Below are 20459 nucleotides of genomic sequence, written 5' to 3' on the forward strand. Positions count from 1 at the left end.
TTATTAAGATGCACATTGTTTACTTATTTAGTGTTGATGGGTTTGGAGTAGAAATGGGGAGCTGCTTGCAATAATAGAATCAGAATACACTGGGATTTGAGGAGACACTAAGTTCATAGTGTCTGAAAATCCACAAGGTCATATACCACATGAGAATGCCATGTGCTTGCCCAGATGCCAAAAGCTAATGGGCATGTTTTTTTCTTTAAAAACTCTTACACACATGCATTCCCCTGGTTGAGCTCTATACTGAGAATTCTTCATTTATTCTTTAAAGGCTCTGCTGATTGGATTTTTGAGTTTTAAAAGACCACAGTATACTTGGAAGTTTGGATATCTCTTCCTCTGTTTGTGGTGATTTTATTAGTCAGTGATTCCAGCCTAAATATTTATTAGTTTTCTAACCTTTTGTTGGATTGCTACCATTAAGCATCCTCTGATAGTTGTATTGATGTAAAGATAATATAGACTGATTGAATTGTTTTCTAGGACATTTATTTTAAGATGTGAAGGTTAATGTCCAATTGCTGTTCAGATAAAATTTCTCTCTAAAATTAAAATGAGCATATGTACCAACATAGAGGTTTTGTTTTAGTAAAATTAAATTTTGATTTGAGGCACAGAATTTTTTGTTCCAATGATAACAATTAGCAATAAGCAAATAAATACTTCAAAGAGATACTTGTGAAAATCAAAATGATATTTAACAAATGGGGCTATGAATGAGATCACTTCACGGCTGCAAATATCTGGCAAATAAAAAAAGAATTTTAATGGACACTAAGGAATAAATGGATGATCAACCCTGAGTATTTTTGAATCTAATATGTACTACTCCTTCATTTGAGCTTCTAAATTAGTAAAGTGAAACTTAAAGGCCATTAAATTATATACTAATCAATGATCATATTTGTTATTCATTATTTGTTCATGATCTACCATAAAAGCAGTACCATAGACACTGATTTAAAGTATTTTATGAAATGACTTTATGCATGGCATTTGTGTTAATTAAAATAAGAGAAAGTAGCTTCAAAGCCTATTACTCATTTAATCTTATAATTTAAAACCTATTTTTATAGATGTTTGAAGAAATAGCACATGTGCTGAATTTAATTGTAGATGTCTTATTTGGAGAGCCAGAAATGCACAACTGCCCTTGATGAGTTTCTAGGAAAATTCTTGTCCAAACAGATGAAGCTCAGCAAGATCGCCTGCCTATTCTCTTCATAAACGGAGCTGTACGTGGTATATCTGCCACTGAAGGGGCTTGCCTTAGTCCTTCTTCTAGACTCCCTGAGCAGTTGACTTCATGAGTTTTAATATCTATACACTCTGTTTAGATAGTAATTTAATGCCAAAGTTGTTTTTCATTAGCAAAAAGTATGTGTATTTTAATCTCTCAACATCAGATAAACTTTCTGAATAAAAATTAACATGTAAACAAATAATTTCAACTGCTATTTTCAGAATTGTTCTGTTTTGTGAGCAAAATATTGAGACCTTGTTACTCTGTAAACGATTATTTTAAGGCAACAGAACAAGTTTTCATTTATAGATTTTAGAAAAATGTTCATGAAGGTAGGCTCCCAGCGTTCATATGAATTAATGTACATGAAAGTGCTTCATCCACATATGCTATATTAACATTACAGTGCTTTTATGACTTTAAGCACTGTCCATATTTCAGCAAATGTATTTTCTACATCATTCTTTCTAGCAAATAAAACAAACAAAAACCACAATAAACCACCTAGAAATGAAGAGGAAAAAAAATCTACTTAAATATCCTATTTTTAAAATGATGTCTTAGATCTATGCTCCACTGAAACAGCTCTTACTGAAGTCAATAGTGACCCCAATTTCCTGAGATCTCATAATCTTCATTTTACTTGAATTTTTAGCACCATAAACACTATAGAACAATTCTTAAAACACTCTTCTCTTGGTTTTTATTATGCAATACTCCCCTGATTTTACTTCTATATACCTTCTATCACTCATTCAATATTTACTTTGTAAGCATTTGATTTGTATAATAAACATTAATAATTTAAAATACTTTACCATTAAGTCTCTCCTCTTATTATGCCATTCTTTCTCCTTCTACCATCTCATTCATGCCCAGGACTTAAATTATCCCACATACAGATAATTCACAAATGTATACCCAGGTCCAGACCTCTGCTTTGAGGTCTAGACTTTTCTATCTAATTATATCTTGACATTAGATCTTTGATGTCTCAGAGGTGATTCAAAGTCAACATGTCCAAAAGTGAACTTAAGAGTCTTCATTTAAAACACTGGTTCTCTGAAAATGTTTCTTTTCTTCGTGAAAGGCATTGCCATCAATCCAGTCATTCAATCAGGACCTGGAAGTCAAGTTGACACTTCCCTCTACTTCACTCCCTACATTTAATCTAGTACCAAGTCCTGACAATTTCACTTGATATACAGATCTATCTATAGTTTTAGATTCAGATATAGATATCTTAAATCTGAAGTGTTGGCAGAGAGGCTTTCAGAAAAGGAATTAACATTTGGGATTTAACTCTCTCAATAAAAATTATAAAAGATTCAAGAGAACTAACGTTAAGTTGCTAGGCTACTAAATGGGCTGCTTAATACTGAGGTTCCTCCCAACTTTGAAATTCTCAAATAGTTTACTGATTTGGGACTACACTGCCTCCATCTGTAATTAAAAACAAACAAACAAACAAAAAACTGTTCTTTTACCCATTTCAGGATAGCCTAGGTTTTGACTGGTCAAAATACCTCTAAAATCTCAGTGGTGCAAAATGATATGATTTAATTTCAATTTCTGCTACATGTACATCTTAGGTGGCTGAGGATTCTATTGTGTATCACTCATATTCTAGAGCTAAGCAGATGAAGCAGCCATGTCAGAAAGCAACTCTGGATCAACAATCAAAAGAAAACTGTGCATCAGCCATCAAATATTGTGGCCCAGAAGTAACACCTATCAACCCTGATCACAACCCACTGGACAGAATTAGTCATATGTCTTCGCCTCTCATAAAAAGGCCAGGAAGTATGTGTCTAGTAGACAAAGAGCTGAAAATATTTGCTGAACAGCATTAATGACTTCTGTATTACTCAAAAGAATTGTTATTTTAAAACATGATTTAATAAGCAAAAGCTGAAACTTTAAATTCTTTGGATTTATTCATTATGGGCTAATCCTACTGATGCCCAAATCATTTTTAAACCTGAAATATACTATACAGGATCCAATAATGTTTTACAATTTTAATTGAATTATAATTGTTAAAGAAATTCTATTTTCTTATCTCTTAAAATGTAAGCCTTCAATCAATTACCAACTCATCAACCATTTGAACCTGATTACTTGAGTCCTAAATTACCATAACCCAATCCTTGGGGAGATCTCATGAAAAGAAGAGATTATCCAAAAAGAGAAACATCTTCCTTGGGCTTTGATCATTAACTCTCTCGCTCAGAACAGAGAAAGTCCTACTTTCTCGGGACTAAGGTCCAATGAAGTATCCTAAATCCTCATCAGTATCTGGTAGAATACCTTACCTGTAGGTGTTCGAAGGACACATAACATAAATTTTGAGATTCTCTTGGAGTTATTTAGTTCTAACTGTTCTGCTTTTCATCCATTGTTTTGTTTTTGTTTTATGAGATTTATTTGTGCTTTTTAGTGAGTGGCTAGAAGCAAAAGAACTGTATTTCCTCAACAAATTATCTCCATAAAAATTCAACAAGTTTTAAAGAAGAAATGATGCTCAGAATTTCAAAAGTACTTGAGCTTTAGTCAAATTTCCCATCTACTTCTCAGGATAACAAGGAGCAAATAAGTCAAGTATACACTGCTTCTGGAAAGCTCTTTTAGTGAGACTATGGTTGCAGTCATCTGTAACTTGGTTTCCAAACTGTGTCAGAAAAAAATTACCTTTCCATTCATTATGGAGGACCGTTCTCCCCAGCCATGTGAGTTTCCTGACAAGATTTTTAATGCTGTCTTTCAGTGGAACATTGAGTAACTGCAATTCCATGATCACAGTACAGCATGCCTGACTGGCCAAGACTACAGGAACTTTAGTTAAATTCATCACCAAGGAAAACTAGGCACTTAGATTTTTTTTCCCACAGCTGTAGCTAAATCAAATAACATGGCTTGCAAGTGTAGATGACATCCCATTATATTACTTCTGGGTTATAAGTTCTATAAAAAACTGTCATGAGCCCCTCAAGTCAAGATGCAAATGTGCCTTTCATAGAATTCTTTTTAATGGAAGGAATTAATTGTAATTCAAAGTGCAAAATAACAGTTGTCAAACTTTGTGCACTATATTATCATGTTTAATCTTATAAAAGCACTCACCCATTTTCCAGGGCCACTTAACTATCATTGAGGTCATCAGAAGCTTTTATAAAATAAACCTGATGTACTTCTTTTCAAGTTGCACATCCTCAAGACAAGTTATACACTTAGCTATTATGTTCTGACTGATAATCCTAACAAAATAGGTGAGATTTCCTCCAGGGAATATTCCAGAATAAAATATTTTGGAAAGTAAAATAGTAGCCAGAAGTAATGAGTTAACAGCCGAGACATACGTATGCAATTCCTTACCAATGATTAATTAATCACTAAATGGTATATATAAACTTTATGTAAGTGTTTGGGTTTTTGCTCTCTTCCTGTTTTTCATGGGTTTAAAAAGAAACAGCTTGGAAGTTAGTTGACAAAGAGATTTGGCTCTAAAATAGTGATAGCAATCAGAGAAAAACATCAATAAATATTTCTCTGTTGTGTGCTAGTAGCAACTAATCAACTGCATATTTGCTATTGGTCTTTCACAGAAAGCTGTAATAGTAATTTTATTTTTGTGGATCATTAAGATAGTTTTTATTTGCAATATTTCACCTCTCACGCTGATAAAATGTTAAAATGCAGAGTGGGGGAAATCATGTATTTGAAATCCCATGTTTCCAGTTGTGTTTATAAAGTATTACAACTCTGTGAAAACTGATTACTGACTCAGATTCTGGAACAGCCTGTTATAATTCACTGTTATTATCTGTCTAATCAAAGGATAAAGACAGTGATTTCTGCCTTTAGGCAAAATTCTCCTTAGTCCCACTATTTCTGTTTCCATTTGCAGTGGTTTAGTGCACTGCCCTTGTTTCTGATTTCTTAAAGACTGACAATCTCAAGCTGAAACATTTTTTCTGGGCCTCTGTCAGCACTGTGTAAACCTACTATGACATATAAATAGTACTCAGGAGTCTTCCATGAGAAACTTTGCTATGCAGCATATTCTGTCACTTCCTCAAATTCTGAGACCTCTCACAGCTGCTGACACCACAGACAGTCATTGAATGAGACTTGCAGGTGCAGTGTGTGATATAAAAACAGATTATTACTGATTTTTTTCTTATGAAAATATTACCAACTATACCATTTAAAAATATTTACAGGGCTTCCCTGGTGGCGCAGTGGTTGGGAGTCCGCCTGCTGATGCGGGGGACGCGGGTTCGTGCCCCGGTCTGGGAGGATCCCACATGCCGCGGAGCGGCTGGGCCCGTGAGCCACGGCCACTGAGCCTGCGCGTCCGGAGCCTGTGCTCCGCAACGGGAGAGGCCGCTACGGTGAGAGGCCCGCGTACCACGCAAAAAAAAAAAAAATATTTACAAAAATCAAATTGCAAAGCTGGATGTAACTCTGAAAGGTCATCAAGTCTTCGAGGAGGATTTCATCGCTGAGGGGGTCCTTTACATGTTTCTTTATACTTGTGGGGATTGCTTAGAATGAGGCCATTATTTCTAAAGTTCTCTACAAACATAACTATATCATTTGATAACAATGATAGAGATGGTAGAATTGAAAACACTGTTTCTAATGTGGGACTCTGTATGTTCAAGGAACATGTGAATATCACAGAAGGAAACTGGATGCTGAAATGATAAAAGAGAATGAAAAGAGATATTATTAGCAAAGGAATATTAATTATTTGGGGCTACATACTGCCCCCCATGGTTAAATACTGAGTTCATTCATGTCTATAAAAATGTTATCTAATGGTGAGCAACTGTTTTCCATTTGCACTGTAATGACTCTTTCAAAAAAACGCAGGTTTATTACCTGAGTTATCTCAATAATTGCCGGAACACTGTAATCTGTCTGTGGAACACAAGTCAAAACACGGAAATAAACCTAAGGTGACTGCTAGGCTGAGGTACATCAACCTTCTGTAAACACTGAGGCTTGAAGACTGTTGCCAGCAAAGAAATGTAAGGACTAAAGTTATTTATGAAGAGGATCCAACCCACTCTTTGGAGGTGACTAAGTATAACTGTGTCCAAAGGCAGGAAGATGAGCAAAGGACTTTGCATTTGCTTCTAGCCTCATTCTTGCATTTATTCACTGTTTCATTTAACAGTTTCCTGTCCTGTATGTTGAGCTTTGTACAAGGCACTAGTGATACGCAGAAAGAGGTACAGATCCTGTCTCCAAGGTGTTTCCAGGGATTTCCAGGTGTTTCCAGTAAGGAGATGTGATGCCAATAGATGGAGGGATTTACTCAAAACCATGGAACATTTTGAACAAAGGCAAGGCTGGGGCTCAGGATGTAACAAAATTATAATCAAAGAGTTAGTACAACAGGGTGTACTTTGGACAAGTGAATACCAGGGATTTTGGTTTATTCCCTTGCTTAGCTCTAAACTCTACCTCTTCTGAATGCAACTAACAGTACAGAAATAACTTAGAAGTTGAATAAATGGTGAAAGAGTAGCTTTCAGAAAAATAAATTCACCCACTCAAAGAGACAATCCTTTTATAAATGAAAAGATATTTGAACCACAGTCATCTGAGGAAGTTTGAATTTTTTGGTTCTTGTTTTCTCAGACTAAATCTATATTATTTCATCTGTGGAGAAAGCTCTAGGAAAGCCCTTTACAAGTTAACATTTCCTACTCTTTTGCTAGGAATCAAATTAAATTTTAATGAATTGTTTTTATTTTGAAAACTAAATTATAAATTCTGATTTATAATATGTTATTAGGTTGGGCAGGACAGGGGGAAGGCCATAGCAGTATGGCTAATTTTGGAGGCAATTTTCAGTTGATATATCATAATCAACATATAGAGCCTTAAATTATAATTCTCTGAAGATTATATATTTGAATACGATTTTTTTTCTACTCAACAAATATTTGGGGAACATCTGCTCTGTGCCAGTAGTGGTCTAAATGCTGAGGATAAAAAGTAAGAAAAACAGGGGAAAAAATCTCTAGTTTTATGAAGCGCACATTCTAGAGGGGACATACAAAATGAAAATAGATAATTAATGCATAAAATATCACATATCTGATTTTGATTATCAGAAAAAGTGAGTAACCATTACAAAATTAAGACAGTTACATGGATTCCTGGGGGTGCAGCAAGAAAATCTTGCTGTTAAAAACATTTAACTGGTTTTTGACTTTGAGTTCATTGAGTTATGTTTATACTGTGTTTGGGAAATACTATGAGATATTGAAATACCTACAATGACTCAAACACAGCATTATCATCCAAAATTTACCATGATGCTAAAGTACAGAGAGTTTATTTCCGAACTGTGAAGATGTTAAATGCTGTACATTACATTAAAATAAGACAATCGTAAAGACAGATAGAAAATGAAAGTAAAATGATTTCCAATGAGTTTCACAGTTAAATGGAATCTTGAGAATCATGAAGCCCAAACTGCTCTTTTTGTATAATGAAAATCAAATAAATAAGCAAACAAAATCAGAAAAACCTAACAAACAAACATCCATAACATATTAGGCCAAGTGGACATTAAGAAGGGATTAAAAATTAGGGATAATAAAAAGCATTATACACCCTGAACAAGTGAAATATATCAAAACTGGCATGACATTAGAAAATTGATTAATATAATCCATCACATCAATAGGCTGAAAGACAAAAATCACACGATTTTAAACATAGATACAGATAAAACTTTTGACAAAATCCAACACCTATTCATAACAAAAACTTTCAGTAAACTAGGAATAGAGAGAAACTAAACCTCAACTTGACAATGAATCTGTACAAAAAACTTACAGGTAACATCATAATTAATGGTGAGAAATAAGAAAATTGCTAAGATCAGGTACAAAGCAAGAATGTCCTTTCTCATCTCTCCTTTTCAACATCTTATTGGAAGTACTAGCTAATGCAATAAGACAAGAAAATGAAATAGAAAATATACAGATTAGGAAGGAAAGAATAATACTGTTATTGTTCACAGATGACACGATCTAAAATAGCCAATGCAATATTGAAGGAGAAGAACAAGTTGGAAGACTGATGCTACCCAACTTCAAGAATTACTATAAACTTAGAGTAATCAGGATGGTGTCGTATTGGGTGAAAGAATAGATAAAAAGATCAATGGAAGCAAATAGAGAATCCAGAAATGAACCCACATTACTATAGACATCTGATCTTTGACAAAGGAGCAAAGGCAATACAATGGAGCAAAGACAGTCTCTTTGACAAATGGTGCTGGAACAACTGAATATCCACATGTAAAACCATGGAAGTAGACACAGACATTACACCTTTCACATAAATTAACTCAAAATGCATCACAGACCTAAATGTAGAACACTAAAGTATAAAATTCCTAGAAGATAATATAAGGGGAAATCTAAATGACCATGGGTATGTTGATGACGTTTTAAATACAGCACACCAAAGGCATGATTCATGAAAGAAATGATTGAAAACCTGGACTTCATTAAAATTTAAAAAATTTCTCTTCAAAAGACAATGCCAAGAGAAAGAGAAGACAAGCCACATGGAAAAAATGCTTGCAAAAGTCACATGTAATACAGAAGTGTTATCCAAAATATACAAAGAATTTTGTAAGCTCAACAATAATAAAAGAAACAATTTGATTAAAATAGGGCCAAGATCTTAAAAGACATCTCACCAGAGAAGATATACTGATGGCAAATAAGCATTTGAAAAGATGGTCCACATCAGATGTCATTAAAAAAATGGAAATTAAAACAACAATGAGATATCACTACACACTTACTAGAAAGGCCACAATCTGGAACACTGACAACATCAAACATGAAGAGGTTGTGGAACAACAGAAACACTCATTCATTGCTGGTGGGAATGCAAAATGGTACTACCACTTTGGAAGACAGTTTGGTGGTTTCTTAAAAAACTAAACATACTCCTTAAGAATATAAAGGGAATCAAAGTCCTAAATATAGCAATTAACTCATCTTGTTAATATCTATCTCAATGCTGAATTTTGAAATTCAACTTTGAAATGTCAAAAAAAAATTATAATGGTTACAATTTATTGGGCACCCACTATGTGTCAGTTAACATGTAGGACTTTACTACAAACATTTGATTCACATATTTTATCCCCATTTTTATGGATGACAAAAGTAAGACTAAGAGAGCTTATATAGTTCATGGTCAAACACCTAGTGAGTAGATCATTCATATCCAGACCCAGGTCTGTCTAAAGCCAACACCCGTGTTCTCAGTAATTCTAGGTCAAAAGTCAGGCAAGCAAGGTCTAGCCTCAACTCTTCTCGTTACCAATTAGTTTCTGCCTCAAATTTGTGAATTATAAATAAAAAATCAAACAAACAACAAATGTGTAAGGACATAAGTAAAAGGCTGTATAATTCAAATTAGGAAGTGATAAGCCAAAGAGAGAGAAAGAAGATAGAAGAGTACATGAGAAAAAAGTATACATAAATATGAGTGGAGAAACATGATGAGACAAAGAAGAAATAGAAACAGACAAAAAAGATAATTGAGCAGTAAAAGGGAAATCAACTCTTAAATATGTGTCTCTTGAAAGTCAAGGAAGCAAAATAAAAGTTCAAGTCTACTGAAATGAAAAGAGAAAATGGTAAAGGTGGGGAAAAAATAGAATGGCAAACCAAAAGATTTTATGTTCTAAGAGATTTATGTAAAATTTAAAAATAAGAGATTTTCACCATACACAGAAATAAATTCAAAATGGATTACAGACCTAAATGTAAGGCCAGACACTATAAAACTCTTAGAGGAAAACACAGGCAGAACACTCTTTGATATAAATCACAGCAAGATCTTTTTGACCCACCTCCTACAGTAATGAAAATAAAAACAAGAATAAACAAATGGGACCTAATTAGACTTAAAAGCTTTTGCACAGTAAAGAAAACCATAAACAAGACAAAATCACAACCCTCAGAATGGGAGAAAATATGTGCAAATGAAGCAACGGACAAAGGATTAATCTCCAAAATACACAAACAGCACATGCAGCTCAGTTCCAAAAAAACAAACAACCCAATCAAAAAATGGGTGGAAGACCTAAATAGACCTTTCTCCAAAGAAGACATAATGGCCAAGAGGCACATGAAAAGAGGCTCAACATCACTAATTATTAGAGAAATGGAAATCAAAACTACAATGAAGTATCACCTCACACCAGTGAGAATGGCCATCATCAAAAAATCTACAAACAATAAATGCTGGAGAGAGTGTGGAGAAAAAGGAAACCTCTTATACTGTTGGTGGGAATGTAAATTTATACAGCCACTGTGGAGAACAGTATGGATGTTCCTTAAAAAACTAAAAATAGAAATACCATATGATCCAGCAATCCCACTCCTGGGCATATACCCAGAGAACACCATAACTCAAAAAGGCACATGCATCCCAATATTCATTGCAGCACTATTTACAATATCCAGGACATGGAAGCAACCTAAATGTCCATCAACAGAAGAATGAATAAAGAAGTTGTGGTATATATATACAATGGAATATTACTCAGCCATAAGAACAAAATAATGCCATCCGCAGAGACGTGGATGGACTTAGAGACTCATACAGAGTGAAGTAAGTCAGAAAGAGAAAAACAAATATCATATATTAACACATGTATGTGGAATATAGAAAAATGGTACAGATGAACCTATCTGCAAAGCAGAAATAGACACACAGACATAGAGAACAAACATATGGACACCAAGGGGGGAAAGGAAGAATGGGATGAATTGGGAGACTGGGACTGACATATATATACTACTATGTATAAAATAGATAACTAATGAGAACCTACAGTATAGCACAAGGAACTCTACTCAATGCTCTGACCTAAGTGGGAAGGAAATCCAAAAAGGAGGAGATATTTGTATGTGTATAGCTGATTCACTTTGCTCCACAGGAGAAACTAACACAACATTGTGAAGCAACTCTACTCCAAAAATAAATAAATAAATAAATAAGGTATTTTGCCATTTGCAACAACATTGGTGGACTTGGAGGGTATCACACCTAGTGAAATAAGTCAGATATAGAAAGGCAAATACTGTATGTTATCACTTATATATGGAATCTAAAAAATAAAACAAACTAGTGAATATAATAAAAAAGAATTAAACTCACAGATATGGAGAACAAACTAGTGGTTTTTGGTGGGGAGAGGAAGTGGGGAGGGGCAAGATAGGGATGCGGATTAAGAGGTACAAACAACTATGTATAAAATAATTAAGCTACAAGGATATATTGTACATCACAAGGAATATAAAAAATACTTTATAATAACTATAAATAGAGATAAGCAATAAAAGTTTTGAACCACTATGTTGTATACCTGAAATAAATATATTATAAATCAACTATATCTCAATAAAACGTTTTATAAATAAATAAATACATAAATAAATAAGAGGAGGAGGACAAAGAGAAAGGGGAGAGAAAAGTGGCAATGGGAAACATTTGTAGGCAGACATTAGAGAAATTCCGAATAGATATAAAACGAAATGCAACGAGTATAGTTGGTATTACCTGAGACATAACCAAAAAGAGGAATATATGACAATAATGACTGAATATGGGTATAGAATTTTGTAAATAAAATAAGTTAAATATTGTAAATGGACCTAATATAAGGTATGAAATAGGATAATAGGGCTACTATTTATATATTGAAACTAGGAGGATTTTGATAAGCCAAACATCTGCTGAAGGAATTACTTCCTGACAATACTAAATTATTAATACAGTTAAACAACATTGAATACATTTCTAAAATTGGCTTATTTTGAGTTGCCCAAATTCAATTTTCTGTACAAAATTTAGTATGTAAAATTATAAAAAACAATATGAATCTTTACATGCATCTCTTTTATATGATTTTATATTCTCTGTAATAGTCTTTTCTTCTTTCACTGGCATAACTCATTTGGAAATTGAAAAAAGAAAACAGTTCAAAAACAAAGTGTTTATAAGTGCAGTAAGAACAGCTAACAAAGATATATGGATATTAAGTGCATGAAGTCCATGCAGTACAGAAACCTGCACAGGTAAACTATAAGCATTTCTACTTTCAAGGTAGGATACCGAGAAGGTCACTCTCTTTCAGGAGAGGCTCAGCTGTTCTGAGACAGCAAACTTGCTGGGGGTGGCATAGCCTGTTAAAGTAAGTGTTGGTAGCACCTCCCTTCTGGAGAAGGTGCTAAGGTTTAATTTCAGATCTATGACTTCTTTCTTTCGTTGATCTACTATTAAATATTTATGGAGAGATAGAGAGGAAAAATTACCTTTAAATGCCACTAGTATAGTTAAAACTATTTTTCTGTCTCAGTTAGAAACCTGAAAATGAGACCAAAAAAATGGAACATAAAAGGTACATGCTCTAAAATTGTCTGAGTTCTAATATCACGAATCACCACATAGGCTCAGTCAACTTTCACAGTTTGAATATTTTTCAGGAATATTAATATTTTCCATTAATACATGCTCTCTCCAAGTCAGGCACTGTGCTAAGTAGTTCTCCAAAACTATTACATATATTTTATTACCATCATTTTATTTTAAAAAGTATCAAATGGGTCTCAGAGAAATCGAGTAACTTGCCCAAGTATACCCAAATACCAAATTTCATAGCTAGGAATAATCTAGATATTAATAACTATAACTTTGTTATTCAGTTTCCTGAGTCAGACTGGGACCCATAATTTTAAGGATATTCTGATGCACAACTAGCACAAGTAATCACTACCTTATACCTACAGTGTACAAAGACATACTTGCAAAAGCCTTGGAAAGTTGAATCATCACCAAAATAACTGTATCTAAAAAAACAAAAATGAAACAAGCCAAAAGTCCACCTCATTATTTGGGCCCTGAACTCAAACCAATATTTCTCTAAACATTGAGAATGAACCTAATTATATATTTCAGTTAATTTAGGCATATATGTCTAGTCAAGCTCAGTCTGATGTAGACAGGACTCTAGGGAACAGTTAGATAGCAGCCCCTTCTCCCTTTTGAGATGTCTGTGTCTCTCACCTCTCATTTATTCATTTAAATGCTTATGTCTCCAAGGCAGAACCACTAAAGCAATAAAAGAGCACAAATGAAAATGCATTGAAATCAGAATGTGTTATAAATATAAAAAACAAATAAATATAAGGAGGAAGATATGTAATAAGAGGAGAGAGAAGACCCATATTAAGTGCAAAGTTATCTTAAAAAGGATCTCTAAAAGTAGAACTTTCCATCTCCACCCACATTGTCATTCTCTTGATTTTGTCCACATGTATGGCATAGATGTTTTTCAAGAGCATTTTTAAGCATATCCCCTATTTTGGACAGTAATTCAGAATGGAGCAACCACTTAGCATGTGAAGAATTTTGCCTTATCAAAAAAAAATCAGAAAAGTGATAGAAATAAAATTGTAGCAAATAAAACAGAGAAGATAAATCTGAGTTAGAGAGGCAAGAACACATCTGACTATATAATGAAAGAAAAATCAATTAAACTATCATGAAAATATGGAATTAAAGAGCTAAAAGAAAATGGCATTTCCGCATTACTAAAAAAGAAGTGCTTGAGCACTTTTACTCAGGAGATTTATTAACTTATACCAAAATTAGTCAAATAATAACAAAAGTAACAATCAGTTATACAGAGAGGCAGTGTGTTAGACATTTACATTCATTTAATTTTTGTAACAATTCTCTAAAATAGGTATAATTTGCATTTTACTGAGGAAAAAAACTGAGACTCAGAGAAGGTAAGTAATTTGCCTGAAATTGCCTGTCAAAGGTAGCAGAACCAAGACCAGACCAGGCATGAAGGGATAGAACCTTATAAAATGGACAAAAAACTTGTCTGATAAGACCCATAAAGTAGTTATCAGAAGAAAGGTAGTGAGTGGACTGAAATATTTCATTCAATATTCAATAGCACATGCCCAATACCTACTTTGGCTTAGGTTTTCACTAGAAATGGCCCCTTTCAGGTCATTAATATTGATCTAGAATAGGATGAGTGAGACACATGGATAAATCAGAGGATCTCTGTTATCCAATCTTTCAACATGAGCTAAAAAATGTTTTAAATAATACATAAGTTGAAGGAGCAAACCAAACCAGAACTGAAAAAAAGAATTGAAAAAAAAGTCACAATTGATATAATAGAATTCAGAAAACCATTAGAAAAATCATTTCAGAATTTAAGACTAAACTATGAAAAACATATGCATATAAGCATGACAGATAATGACTAAAAAGAACAGAAGGTAAAAAGACCTTTTTTAAATCAAAGAGAAATGAAAAGAATATATAAAAAATATGAGAAAAGGTAACAGATGTAGGAAATAGACTAAATGATCCAAAACACCAACATTCTGTGATTCCCTGAAAAAGAAATCTAGATCAGAGAACAAAAATACTAAAAGTTATAATGCAAGAAAACTCTGAGATTAAAATTTAAAAAAAGACTTGAAACTACAAATTGAAGGAATACAATGCAAATATAGACAAATAGACCCATAATTGCCATAATGAGATGTATTCTGGTAAAACTACTGGAATTAAAACAAAAAGTCCTCTGGACATCCAGCAAAAACATGAAAACACGTACAAGGGAAAGAAAATTAGGTTGTCGGACTTCTCAATAACAGTACTTTAGCTCAGAAGTTAAGAGAATAATATACCTGATACCTAAGGAAAGGAAAGGTGAGCCTAAGAGTCAATCCCGCCAAACTAACTTTCAACTATAAATTCTTCAGATTAACTGTTATGACAACCAACTACTTAGGTCATTCTGCTCTTGTTAGCACTTGATAAAAAATTTACTAGAGAATGGACTTTAGAAAACAAAATGAATGGAGAAACAACAAAAGGCCTGGTGGTGAACATTCAATATATATTTACCTGTAAGGCTGTAAAAACATATGGGTTTTTTTGCTGTACGCGGGCCTCTCCCTGTTGTGGCCTCTCCCGTTGCGGAGCACAGGCTCCGGACGCGCAGGCTCAGCGGCCATGGCTCACGGGCCCAGCCACTCCGCGGCATGTGGGATCTTCCTGGACCAGGGCACGAACCCGTGTCCCCTGCATCGGCAGGCGGACTCTCAACCACTGCACCACCGGGGAAGCCCTGGATTCTTTAAATACAATAATTTCATTATCCTTAATAACAACAAAATACCCTTCATTAACAGACCATCTGGGTCCTGACCTTGCCACCATACCTTTCATTGCTATCTGCACAGTTACCAAGATAAAGAGTAGCAATGCATGCAGATAGAAAAGAAAAATGCTGCCCCTGAGCTATACTGAATTAAACTAGTAGATGGCAAGCAGCAGGGAGATGCACAGCTGGAATGCCAAGTAAGAGAGCACAGGGGTTACATGTGAGTGAGGTCAATCATGGGATGTTAGGTACAGACTCTCTGCCTCTTCAAAAGCATTGTAAATAATTAGTAATGGGTTGCCTTTTTTTTTTTTTAAAGAATAAAACTGGTAGTACACATGAAAGTCTAAATTAGTACTAAAAATAAATTTTATTTTATATCTTTTCCTAACCAGCAAAGCCAGTCTTTAAAGATAGATATTTATACTTATAAGGTATCTATGAAACTACAGAGGAATTCACCACACACACACACACACACACATTATTTTGCATTAAAAATCAACAAGAAGATGACATATCAAATGTAAACCTCATACTTAAATAAATGCAATGAAAATTTGGGAGAATAAAAATAGAGCCTTTATGAAACAGTAAAGAGGGCTCTCAAGTGTAACTGAAACTCAAGTTGTGTAATAAAAGAGGTTTAAAACTTCTCTGGCTTCATGCTTTGTGCACATCATTAACATCTACCACTTCAAGTCACTTCAAATTAGGCATCCCAGCAGTTAAGTTCACAGTTTCCTTGCTTCAAGAAAAGAATAAAAAATGTGAGAAAAAAAAGATTAAAAATACAGCATTTTAGTGCTGAAATATGGGAATGTGAGGCAAGAAACATAAGGGAAAATAGAAAGATACTGAAACTAAGCACTCCTGGGGATGGAAGCTTTTCTGTGTTCCCCGTTTCTTGTTTGTAGGGAATAGGCTCCAGCCTCCATGACCTTCCCCGAGTTCCAAAGGTCAGGTTCAAACAGTTGCTAATTGGGAAGGGAGGGGATGCAGAGAAAGGGGGGAGCAGTCAAGAAACAATAGTGCAGGCTTTGGACAGGATCCTGGTTCCCCCTCACAGGGTGCACAAAACAGTATCTTTGAGCTCTTCTGGAGAACTAAAACCCCCAACAAAGGGAAGATGTTAACTACTTGATGAAGCATTCTTCATTCCAGAGAGAAGACCACAGTCTGATAAGCTCAGAAGCTCATCAGGAGACCACCTGAGGCCAGATTAAAAGATGCAGGCCCTGCACACACCCTGATCCTTATGAGTAACCCCAACCTTCAACCGTTGCTATAAAACTCACTAGGGACTTCCCTGGTGGTCCAGTGGTTAAGACTCTGCATTCCCAATGCAGGGGGCACAGGTTCAATCCCTGGTCGGGGAGCTAAGATCCCACATGCCATATGATGTGGCCAATTAATTAATTAATTAATTTAATTAACGTTTAAAAACAAAAAACTCCTCACAAACACCTCCCCCCCCAGGTTGGGGCACACAATTTTTGAGGTCATGAGCCCACTTTGCCTGGCAAAGCAATGAGTTATTCTTTTCTACTTCACCCAAGGCTCTGTCTCTGAGATTCGACTCAGCACCAGTGCACAGAGGCTGTTTTTGGCATCAATACTGAACTGAAATTCTGTGGCTCTACAGATGTCATCTCACTTCTATAATTTTCAGCTTTGTGAAGATTAGTAATGGTTGAAAATGTGTTAAATTGTAAACCATGTTGAACAAAGGGGACAAGCCTCTATATGCTGGTGACAAGGACTCAAGGGAGACAAAACAGTCACTAGCTGACTCTGAGTTAGGGTTTTTTAAAGGAGGCATCTCCATGTCAGAAAAATAAATGGGAAACTCTTACAATAATTTATTCTACTGAGACTTTTGGGGATAGTTTGTCATTTGAATTCATATGTGACATATGTATGAGATAAAATTCATATTTTATGGCAAGACAAGAAATACTTAAACATAAAAATTCTTCTCTGCCCTCTGGCCTCCTCATTCCCTTCACTGTGCATTGCGTGTCTACATCATGCATTGACCAAACCTCCCCCATCAGCAGGAATACCTGCTCAACCACAAACAGCAACATTCTCCAAGCAGCAACAAGACAACTGAAAAACTAACATTCCTTCTTGAGCTTGTAAGGGGTCACATGACCCACCAGGATGACACAGATCTGGATTATGTAAACAGTCAATAATATGTCATTTGATGTACAGCTCTCTGTCTCAAGAAACTTATATAATTGTGCCTCGATTTCTAACAGGCAGAACAGTTCTCAGAGCTTTCTGAGATGCTCTTCCCAGGTTATAATCCTCAAATTTGGCTTGAATAAATTTTTCCAATTCTTTCTTAGACCAACTGATTAATTTTTGGTTGACATATGTTATATTTTGTTCGGTGTTAGCATGTATCTACACAGATTTACATGCTATGTACTATTATTTATGAGTATGGAGAAATTTAAAACCAAGTCCTGATAACCAAAATTGTTTCCAGCATGAGTTTTCCATCTCCAAAAATGTATAAATATGTGGCCCAAATTCTGGCAATGGACATAGGTCATCTTGAGCTGTGAAGGTTAAGGGAACAGAGAAGTTTCCAGAAACATTTGGCAGTTCAGGATACAATCACAAACATTATTGTGGAAATTTTTTTAATATTATCAGAAAGATATAGGGAGGTTTATTTGTGAACACCGGAAGATAACCAAGCAAAATGGAAAAAGAAAATGGAGAAAGAGGTGAAATTATTTCTTCTATGTTGATTTTGTTGCCAAGAGTTTCAATTAAGGAAGAAAATGCAATAGACAAAATGGATACGTGGCTTCAAGGCATCTTACTGAATATTTAACTCAAATTGGCTTGAAAATGAACACTATCACCTCACAGAAACTGTAAGCTTGGCTGACAGAAGATAAACTAAAAATGCTGATCAAATCAAGGTAAATGAAGTGACTAGAATTGTAGACACTTAAGTCAATATTTGGATGATTTTTCCCTGCAAATGTTTTCTCTTACAAATGTAGCTATAAGATGTTCACACAGGTGATACTCCCCCCTCCTTTAATACGAATGCCTTGGAAGAAGAGGTGATATGCAGACTATAGGAGATGCAGTCATGGTCTCCTTTTGTTATAGTGAGGATGAAGTTCATACCAAGTAAGCAAAGAGCATGTGTAGACAAGAATAGGAAAGAAAACTCATCCCCGAAATGGCATGTACAGTTTATCAGGATAAATACTGAAATGTGTCAAGAAGAGCTAGGAGTGAAATTGACAGCCCTTATCGTCTCTGCATATGTGGTCAAATCAAATGTATTTCTAAATTCAGAAGTGTAACTGAGCAGGATCCTTCCTGGGACAGACCCCTCCCCCATATCCTCCACTTTAGCTCCTTTCTGAAGTACCTAGATAGCAGTATCCAATGCACATTTCCTGAGTTGTTTTACAGATGCTAAAACCCCTTCCAGATAAAAGACTCTCTGGATGACCATGAGCACATACCCCTTAGGCCTACTAGCACCTAAGGATGAATGATGTTAACCCCTGTGACATGGCCCTGTTACCTAACCACCAACCAATCAGAGAATTGTGCACAAGCTGATCACATATCCTGCGACTCCCCTCCCTCACCTTGCCTTTAAAAATGCTTTCCTGAATCCCATCGGGGAGTTTGGGCTTTCTGAGCACTAGCTGTCCCAGACACCTTACAGTGTGGCTTAACAATAAATGCTGCACTTTCCTTCACCACAACCCAGTGTCAGCAGACTGGCTTTACTGCACAAGGGTGAGTACACACAAGTTTGGTTCAGTAACAATAATAGTTTCATTCAAGTGTATTTGAACTGGCTTAAGAGGCCAAAAATCATAGTTACTTAAACCACCAGGATTTAGTCCAGGGAAGAGTCTGTTAATAATGAAATCATAGAATAAGAAATTTATCTTGAAGGAGGAGAGAGAAAGTGACATCAGTGCAGCTGAATGAACTTTTCTGGTTGAAGTACAGAGTTATATGCCATGAACATTCATGGTGCACAGCTCCAAACCCTTTTCTCTTCTTGTTGCCAAGTCACCTAGAGTAAGGAAAGGTTTATCTCCATTCAGGGCAGCTTGCTGGGGATGGTATCAAAGAGAATGTTGCCAAGAAAGGTGAAAAAGAAATAAATCTTTTATTGCCATTTGGGAAGGTTTAGTAGACATATATTGTCCTTTCTCTAATAAGAACAAAAGGAAATTATGGTCCAGAGTTAAGCTCCCCTAAAAGGATTTTTGACACCACTTTTTATTTTTTAATATTATGAAAACAAATGAGGAAATTCTAAAGGAGCTACGTGAAGTAACTCACTCTAATATTTCTCACTCTAAAATTTAGATTGTAAATAGTAATTTCATAATCTAGCTCTAGTTTTCCCCATCTGCCTTTAAGATAAAGGTCATAAACTGGCAGCTCATGAGTAAGTCTGACCCATCTGATATGCCATCAAAATTTTTAAAGAAATAATAAATTTTATATAAACATTGAAAAATTGGGTTAAAAAACTCAATCTTTATCTTTTATTTGGAATAAAAAATGATTAGGAATCCAAATCAGCTGAAGCTGGGTTGCTCCAGCCAGCTTTCAATAAAGCGGCTCTCTTTATTTCCCAACATTTCCCATCTGAGTCACTTTTTCCTTTTATTTCTACTACCTGCCCCTGCAGGTTACTGAGATTTTGAGTCATGCAAACTCATATCCTTATTGATGTATTACATTCTTCAAGTAGAAAATAATTTTTCACTCATTTCACGTGGGGAAATAGCCACGTTGAGTTTTCTGTATGGTCAAAAACCACTGGCTGAAGATAGTATCAGAATGCACCCATGTGAGCTGGAGATGTAGGACCTAGGAAGAAGGACCTAGGTTCCATGGTCTTTCCAAAACTTAAAAAAGAAGAAAAACACCTCACTTAAT

The sequence above is a fragment of the Phocoena sinus genome, chromosome 3, assembly GCF_008692025.1.
Source record: "Phocoena sinus isolate mPhoSin1 chromosome 3, mPhoSin1.pri, whole genome shotgun sequence".
Classification (NCBI taxonomy): Eukaryota; Metazoa; Chordata; class Mammalia; order Artiodactyla; family Phocoenidae; genus Phocoena; species Phocoena sinus.